General features: G+C 29.5%; 1 long non-coding RNA gene across 2 annotated transcripts; it reads right to left on the bottom strand.

The window, feature by feature from the left end:
• Positions 1-488: 488 nt before the first annotated feature.
• On the bottom strand, positions 489-2,869 carry LOC111889203 (uncharacterized). Of its 2 annotated transcripts, XR_006190793.2 has the most exons (6): positions 2,768-2,869; positions 2,466-2,659; positions 1,951-2,019; positions 1,755-1,855; positions 919-1,084; positions 489-833 (listed from the first exon to the last, which is right to left on the bottom strand). It is a non-coding gene; the product is annotated as an uncharacterized LOC111889203 (long non-coding RNA). The 2 variants fall into 2 exon arrangements; XR_002849451.3 differs by having other exon boundaries at positions 919-1,855.
• Between the last annotated feature and the right edge of the window lie 5,094 nt (positions 2,870-7,963).

Raw genomic sequence — 7,963 nt, 5'->3', positions numbered from 1 at the left:
TCCTACGTTCCTCTTCTTTGATGTACGTTGTGTTCACAAAATGTCGTATATATTTAGAAATCGTAATGAGGAGAATTTGTATATTATACAATGTTCGTCAACCGTAGAAGGCGATGATGAGATTTTTCAGTATTATCATTCCTTGTTTTGCACATTGATAATCACAAATCATTTCTAATGCAATCGTATCAACAAGACAATGTTGCTCATCTTTAAGACGTATTATTTAATATTCTGTTGGCAAAACATCATTATCAATCGAGCTACTGGATGGTGGTGACTAAAATTAAAATACATACTATTCATTTAATTAAGTAACCACATTTTGAAATTATTCTTAGTAACTACTTGATATAAAAAAAAACTTTTTATTATAATATAAGGACTGATATTAAATGTTCATGTTATTCATCTAATTAAATAACAATATTTTGAAAATTTTAATCCGATTTAATTACGTATCATACGTATCAATTAAATACAATAAGTAAATGTGTGTAATGATTTAATATTAAATAACACATAGTTGAATTGATGAGGTGTAATATTAAAATAAAAATCAAATATAATTACCCATTAATGTGTTTAGTATGTGTACTCATAATTTTCAACTAGATGGGAATCATGTGCGTCCGTTGGCGCTGAATCATTATCATCAGTGTCGGTATGCGTTGTTGATTTCCTTGTCGAACTCGTCAACTCGATCAAAGAAACTCCCAATCGATTACAGTAAGTGAAACGAAAAAGGTATTCGAAATCAACCGGTGTGGTGGAGTCTGGTGTTTTCTGCTTCCCCTTTGTTCTTGCGGCAAGTAAAGTCATGATTTGATTTCCTGGAGATAAGAGAGAAGAAGGATTTAGGGCATCGAAGCACCAGCCACAGAACATAGAAAGAATGAAATAGGATAAACAAATAACCTGAAATTGTGGTTTTAAACACAGAATTAATGAGAAACACGAGATGATCGAAGCAGGAGTTACATGGAGCTGGTAGAAGGAGAGGGAAGCGCTGGTTTGTGGAAAACACTTCAAGTCACCAGACCATCGTCTCCAACAGAAAGTATTTTACAAAAAGGGTTCGTGTCTAAAAAAAAACAAACGACTCCTAAATCTTTAGTGCATAAGGGTAAAAAGGTGCATGTGAATAAAAGGTCGGACATGTCATCTCTGAATACTCACAAGGAATCAAGTAGTGGATATAGTGACATGAAAGTGGACAAAAGGAAATGGGCTATAGGGGTTTATCCAACACAGATGTCTTGGGTAAAATACGTGAACTTATTTCCACTCATGCCGGTTTTAACATAAAGAAAAAATGAAAGCAAATTCAATGAGGGTATTTCTGTAATTTACCATCTTCATGAAGAATTGCTATAATTTGGTACATTTTACAAAATCAACCCAATTACGATAACTAAAATTTCTTAATTTGTAATTTAAATGACATTCCTATTACCTTCTTTTTAACCATTAAATCAACGTTCATGGTTGGTAGCTATAATTCAGCAGTTCATAATATAAGATCTTGGCTTCCAAATCCAAACCAAAAACAAATAAATATATCAAGTTGAGATTTAACAAATTAGAAATCAGTTTAAGAGTTTAAAAGTTCTAAATTTAGAAAGACAACCTTTGTGATATGAAAATCCTTGGAACTATCTTTGTCTATGAAAGTAACAAACCGTTGAATAGATTTCTTTTCACATATAGGCTGAAGAGCAAGATAGTTTTGTAAAGATCTTTTAAATAATTACCTGGATAATTATTCTGTGACGATGGCAAGTTTATCTTGTGGACATATAGATCCCATAAAAAGTAACACATTTGGATGACGTAGTCTCTTCATTATATCAATCTGAAGTTAAAAGCTCAAGTCATTATAGTTCATAACCAAATGATATATTTTATTGTTTGATTGAAAAAAAATAAATAAAGTAAAACTGGTTATACCTCTTTATTGTAGTCGTGCAAAGCGTTCTCACTATATTGATTACCAAAATAAACTTTAACCGCAACACCCTGATTGAAGGAGTAGGAAAAAGTTTTTAAAAAATTAGTAAAAGAATATATTTTTCAATATGTCGTAACTTGTAGTCTTGATAAGCAGGTCGCAATAAGTCTGCAACCATAGCAATAGTTTAGTGTTTTACATCCCGTTAATATATCAAAAACAGAAGACAGTAAGCTAGTTATAAGAAATAAGCAAAAAATTATTTATTCAATTCTGAAACATAGCAACAGTGGTAATTTTCTAGCTTTAAAATGAATAGTATATCTGTATCATTACACCAAAACCAAACTGAAATTCAGCAAAACCTTAAAACTGAGAGTAATAATAACAAAATTCAACCTATTACGAAAAGGAAAGACTTTATTTTTTGGGTGAATAATAAAGAACAATGGCAAACAAAGCGGACTTCATGTAGAATTTCTCAAATTTGAATCGGATTTTAGGGAATACTTACTGCAATCTACATATCTTTTGAGTTACTCAAGAGCCAGAGATACCCGAAGCATTTCCAGAGAAAATCCCAACTACAACATCTGGGGTTAAAAACAAAAGGGAATCTGAAGAGGATGAGGGAAATGTTGTTTTTGGGTTTTTTTTTCGCTTTTGCTTCTGCTTTTTTTGATCCATTCTTGCATTTAATGGTCCTAACTGTAGAGATAAACAAACATAAATATGAGTTGCCTTTTGAGGAACATTAAAATTCATGAAAAAATATTTTTTAAATATGTAAAATTAATAAAAATATTAAGAAATTACCTTGATCCACCACTATGGACACTATCACAATACTTGATCATATATGCAAGTAAAATTACAAATCTCCTCAAGCACCTGGTGCAAGAACAAAAGTGTTCGACTTTCCTAAAAGAAATCATACAAACAAAACACATTATAATTTCTTATGATTAGTATACCCATAACATAGTACACCTGTCACAAACACCATGCCTAAATGTCAAAAATACCCCTGTATGTCCCATTAAAGTTGAGACATTTCACATAGTAAATATTTTACTTGAATTGTTTTAACATATTTGGATATCGGTAATTTTTCATAGTATTAGTATCAATCCGTTTATAATGATGATAAAAGGGTAAATATATAATTTCTTGTCTTTTCTCAAATTTTCATTGGCATAAAGATAAAGAAGCTTCTTATTAACCTCATTTGTTGCAATAGCCAGCAGTTGTCAAAGGCATTGTCAATTTATAGCTCCAAGGGTAGATTTGAAAATACAAATTTATTTTGTAAAAAAAAGGTATGTTACAAATTTTGTAAGCTTGTGTATCAGTTTGTCTAATGTGAATACGGGTAACGACCACGTGCCAAGAACTGTCCTACATACATCTTCATATTTTGCACCGTCGATAGCACCATCAAGAAAACTATATAGTAGATCCAAAAATCTATAAATAAAAAAAAGTAAAAAAAACTAACGAATGAGAAAATTAGGAAAAAGAGAAAATAAATACAACACCTAGCATATGACTTTATGTCCCCCTATGAAAAAACGGAGGATAAAATGGTCATTTACTCATATGAAGTAAAAAGGAAAAAAGTAAGATTTACCTTAATGATCCTGCAGACTATGAGTTCCATGATTTTTCTAGTTTCTTTATTAGCAATTTCACTTTCACGCATGATATCAGATGCAATTGGGGTTCCGCCATAAGGATTCTGCACCAACGCTAATCCTGCAACTTTATCTTTAAGGTCACACCAATAAATCGATAATGCAGCAGCAGCATCCACACCACCCTTGCTGTGACCAAGCAACATCACACGTTTACCAGAGCTCCAATACAATTCTTCAATATATTGCTTCAAAACCTATGAATTGTACTCCACTGATGCCTTCATTTTTTTTTATAAAAATCAAGAAATCTTGGTGAAATCAGAAGGGTTTAATGCAATTGCAAATCTTATTCTGCCCAATCACAAGATAGAAGTAGATTTTATGCTAATAATCCACATATGTAATGAATTACCGGTTTTTGTCGGGTCTTCGATGTTGGAATCGGTCCTCGAGAAATACTAACATATTTTGAGAAATAGTTTGACAAATACTTGTAAAATAACTTCTTATTAATTATATTTGTTACTTAATATTAATTACTAATTCTATCTTAAAAAAATCATTTTAACAGTCATATAAGTTCATAATTCACAAAAGATTAGAAATCTTGATCTCTAAAAGAAATTATGTATACGGATTAAAGGGGTAGCATAGTAACTGTTACTTGAAGAAATAAAATCACCCATCAAATGAAACATCTTCAAGAACACATGTTAGTTACCATAGGAATCATTCGGGGATATAAATAATCACATGTATCCATCAAAAATGAGGATACCCTGGTTCAAGCATTTCATCAACCAGTTGGGATGCATAGTGAAACTCTCCCTCAAATCTCCATATCAAGTGGGTTACACTCCTAATCAACCATAGAATTTTGTACTCAATCAATATACTGAAATCGAAACCTATATATAAGCAAGTAGATCATCAATAAAATCAAAGTAAAAAAATTACCTCATTGATGAAAGCTTGCATCTCAAGCTTTAGAGGTCGGTCAGAGCATAAAGCTACGAAAATCTACTTATTGGGATAACATGAAGGGATACTTGCTTCTTCTTTTCTATTTCTATTTGGATTCGATTGTTTGAGATAGAAAACGGACAAGTTGAATACCAAATTCAGTTTGATAAAAAAATGTTGGAAGCTGGGGGAAATTGGAATCCATAAGAACGCAGCAGGTGAAGAGGAAGGAGGAGTAACGAAAGAAGATTCAAAGAAATTAAAAAACGACAACAAATACCATTGGTCAAAAAGGGCGGTGAGGAGGTAAGAAGCAAAAGATGAGGAGAGGAAAACATATTAACTTCTCTGTTTAAGAAAAGTCGATGGAGGAATAAGGTGGTGGAGCAGAAAATGACCTCAGGCCGCCGCCATCAATAAAATGTGTCCGTCCTTCAGCGACTCCAACGTCTACGAAACTATAGAGGGTCCCTATCAATCGGGTGTAGAAAACCAACGATGAAATAAAGGGCATCGGTACCTCGCCGATTAGACCATAGTCAACCATATGGTGAACAAACCAATTTCTACGGTTCAGATCGACTGCTATCTGTTTGTTGAAACCAAATAATTAAAAGCCGACATAAAACGAAATTGGAAGAAACTGAAATAATGAGAAGGAGTAGTAGAGGTCGACCTCATCGTTCGATTGGAAGGCTATCGGAGGAAGGCTGAGGGAAGCAAGGTCAGCGACGGTGTGTTGATGGAGGTGAGAATGAAAATTAATAGGGAAAACGGAGTTGAGGACAAAAATATTAGAGCTAATGGAGTCAGTGGAGGCAGCAATCGGCCGAGGAAAAGAAGATAAGGATGGGAAAATGCATGGCAGTGTGTGCGATAGAACGATAAATAGAATTTTCAGTGTCAAAATAACGAAAACCAAAACTTGCGTGTCCAAATATGAAAGAGCAAAAAAAGTTACTGTTCATCAAGTTTTTAAGGATTAATAGTATATATAATATATTATATGATTATTTGATTATGTTTCGTTTTCGGGTATGTGATTGATATAATTAAAATCAGATAATTATATTATCAATGCATATTTTACTGAAATATGTATACATGACTGAAAGAAAATATGATAATATGACATAACATAAAATTCCAATATATTATAAAGAAAATACAATGCATAAATGATTTTTAAAAGTCTTATGTAACTCTTTAGTAGTAATAAGTAATTTTTAAATTAATTAATTAATTAATTAATAATAATAATAATAATAATAATAATAATAATAATAATAATAATGTAAACCAACATAAAATTATAAATTACATTGTATTAGCTTAAAAAATTCGTTGATGTCTAAAAAAACAATTATGATCGTAACTAAAAGATTATCAAATAAATAATTGTTAAATTGATTAATCATAATAATAGTTAAAAGTGTGAATACTGCTTAAAATATTTATTTCCGGTCAACTTAATATAAGAATTATTATTTTATATTTACTATCCGTAACATAATCATTTTGAAAAACTTATATTTTCAAAATTGTAACTATGTAATTTTAAAATGTGCAACACATGGACAATCATCCGGTTCAGAATAAAGTAAGCAATTCTATATATATATATATATATATATATATATATATATATATATATATATATATATATATATATATATATATATATATATATATATATATATATATATATATATATATATTAACAATTGATATTTTCAAACTAATATAGTTATATACATATCGATAGTAATAATTATACTTTTATAGGAAGTTAATTTATATATCCTTGCATGATTCTCTTGAACTATTTGTAGTTGAGACTTAGTTAATTTGTAGGATGAAATAATAATTCTTTGTACGTGTTTTGACCTTTGGTGTTATTAATTGACCTTATCTAGAGAAATAACATCAATGTTATCGGTACATCCATCAATTAGATTGGGGTACTAGAATTTTTTTTTGAATAAGCATACAAGTTGTTTATCCAAATGCCTTCCTGAGTTACAATGTATGTTGGTATGTATTCAAATTGTGTAGTTTAATCAATGATACTGTCTTTGTTTGAATTTTTCTCAGCAGAAAATTGTTTTTAGAGAAAAATATGAACCCTAACTAAGACTTGTAATTATCTTTACCAGTCATGAATCTAGAATCCATGTAACCTTCTAAAGCTAATAATTCATTACTTTCTCTTAAATACTTAAGGATGGGTTTAACAGCACTCTAGCGAAATTCACCTGGATCTTTCCCAACATCTACTTGCATTCTAAATGCACAGGACGCATCAATTTTCATGCATAAAAAGGAGTACATTTATATATGGTTCTAATTATCGATATAAATTAAAAAAATATTCATATCATCATGTTCGAATTGTGAACGAGGACAATGGTATTGCTCATTAGCTTGTCATTTGTCATGGCAAGGAATCCATGTTTTCATCCTTCAATTGGTTCCATTCGTAGGAACCACTAACACTATTCTCTACCAATTATTTTATCAGGGGTGCAAACGCGAAACTCATTTATTTGGTCATGACGCGTTCGCATACATCGCACATGCATGGAAAGTAATAAGGACTCGAGGTAATAATAATGTGCGACAAATGTCATGGAACGCCATTTAAATGAGTTTTTCTTTTCTTTTTAATTTATTTTGGTTTATTTTCGTTTTTTTATTATATTTTTTACTTTTCTTAATTTTTTTCTTAAATATATATATATATGCTAGGTTTTAATGTTTTTATATTTTTTTTTGTTTTTTTTTTAAATTAATTTTTTTTGTTTTTTTTTAAATATATTTACTACATACTTGAAGATAGTATGTTTTTTTGTTTTTGTTTTTGTTTTTGAATTTTTTGATTTTTTAAACTAAATATCGGTTTGAGTTTGTAATATTTAACGATTATAAAATTTTAAATAAGAAGAATATTAAGGATCAAAATATTTTCCATTCATACTTTTTTTTGAATCATATTATTTTTGGATCATAAAATTTTGAATTATACTATTTTGAATCATCACGATATTATGTATCATACATTTTTTGATCATTTTAATTTGGATCAAAATATATTGAATTAAATAAAGTTTTATTAAATACAACATTTGGTTCATTAAGATTTTTGAATTATTTACTTTTCAATTATAAAAAATAGAATAACTAAGGATCATTAAATATTTTAATCAAAATATTTTTAGATCATAACAACTTAAGTATCCTAAACATATTGAATAATAGTATTTTTGAGTCATAAATATTTTGAATCATCTCTGTTTGTATCATAATATGTACAAGATTATTTTTAAAAACTTTTAATCTTTTAAAATCATGTTTGGTATCTAAAACACCTTATTTCTTAAGAATTTTTTTTACAAAGTCATTAGAATAGTGA

This window comes from Lactuca sativa, chromosome 4 (genome assembly GCF_002870075.4).
Source record: "Lactuca sativa cultivar Salinas chromosome 4, Lsat_Salinas_v11, whole genome shotgun sequence".
Classification (NCBI taxonomy): domain Eukaryota; kingdom Viridiplantae; phylum Streptophyta; class Magnoliopsida; order Asterales; family Asteraceae; genus Lactuca; species Lactuca sativa.
Note: the sequence above shows the minus strand (reverse complement) of the source record. Positions and strands in the feature narration are given on the sequence as shown.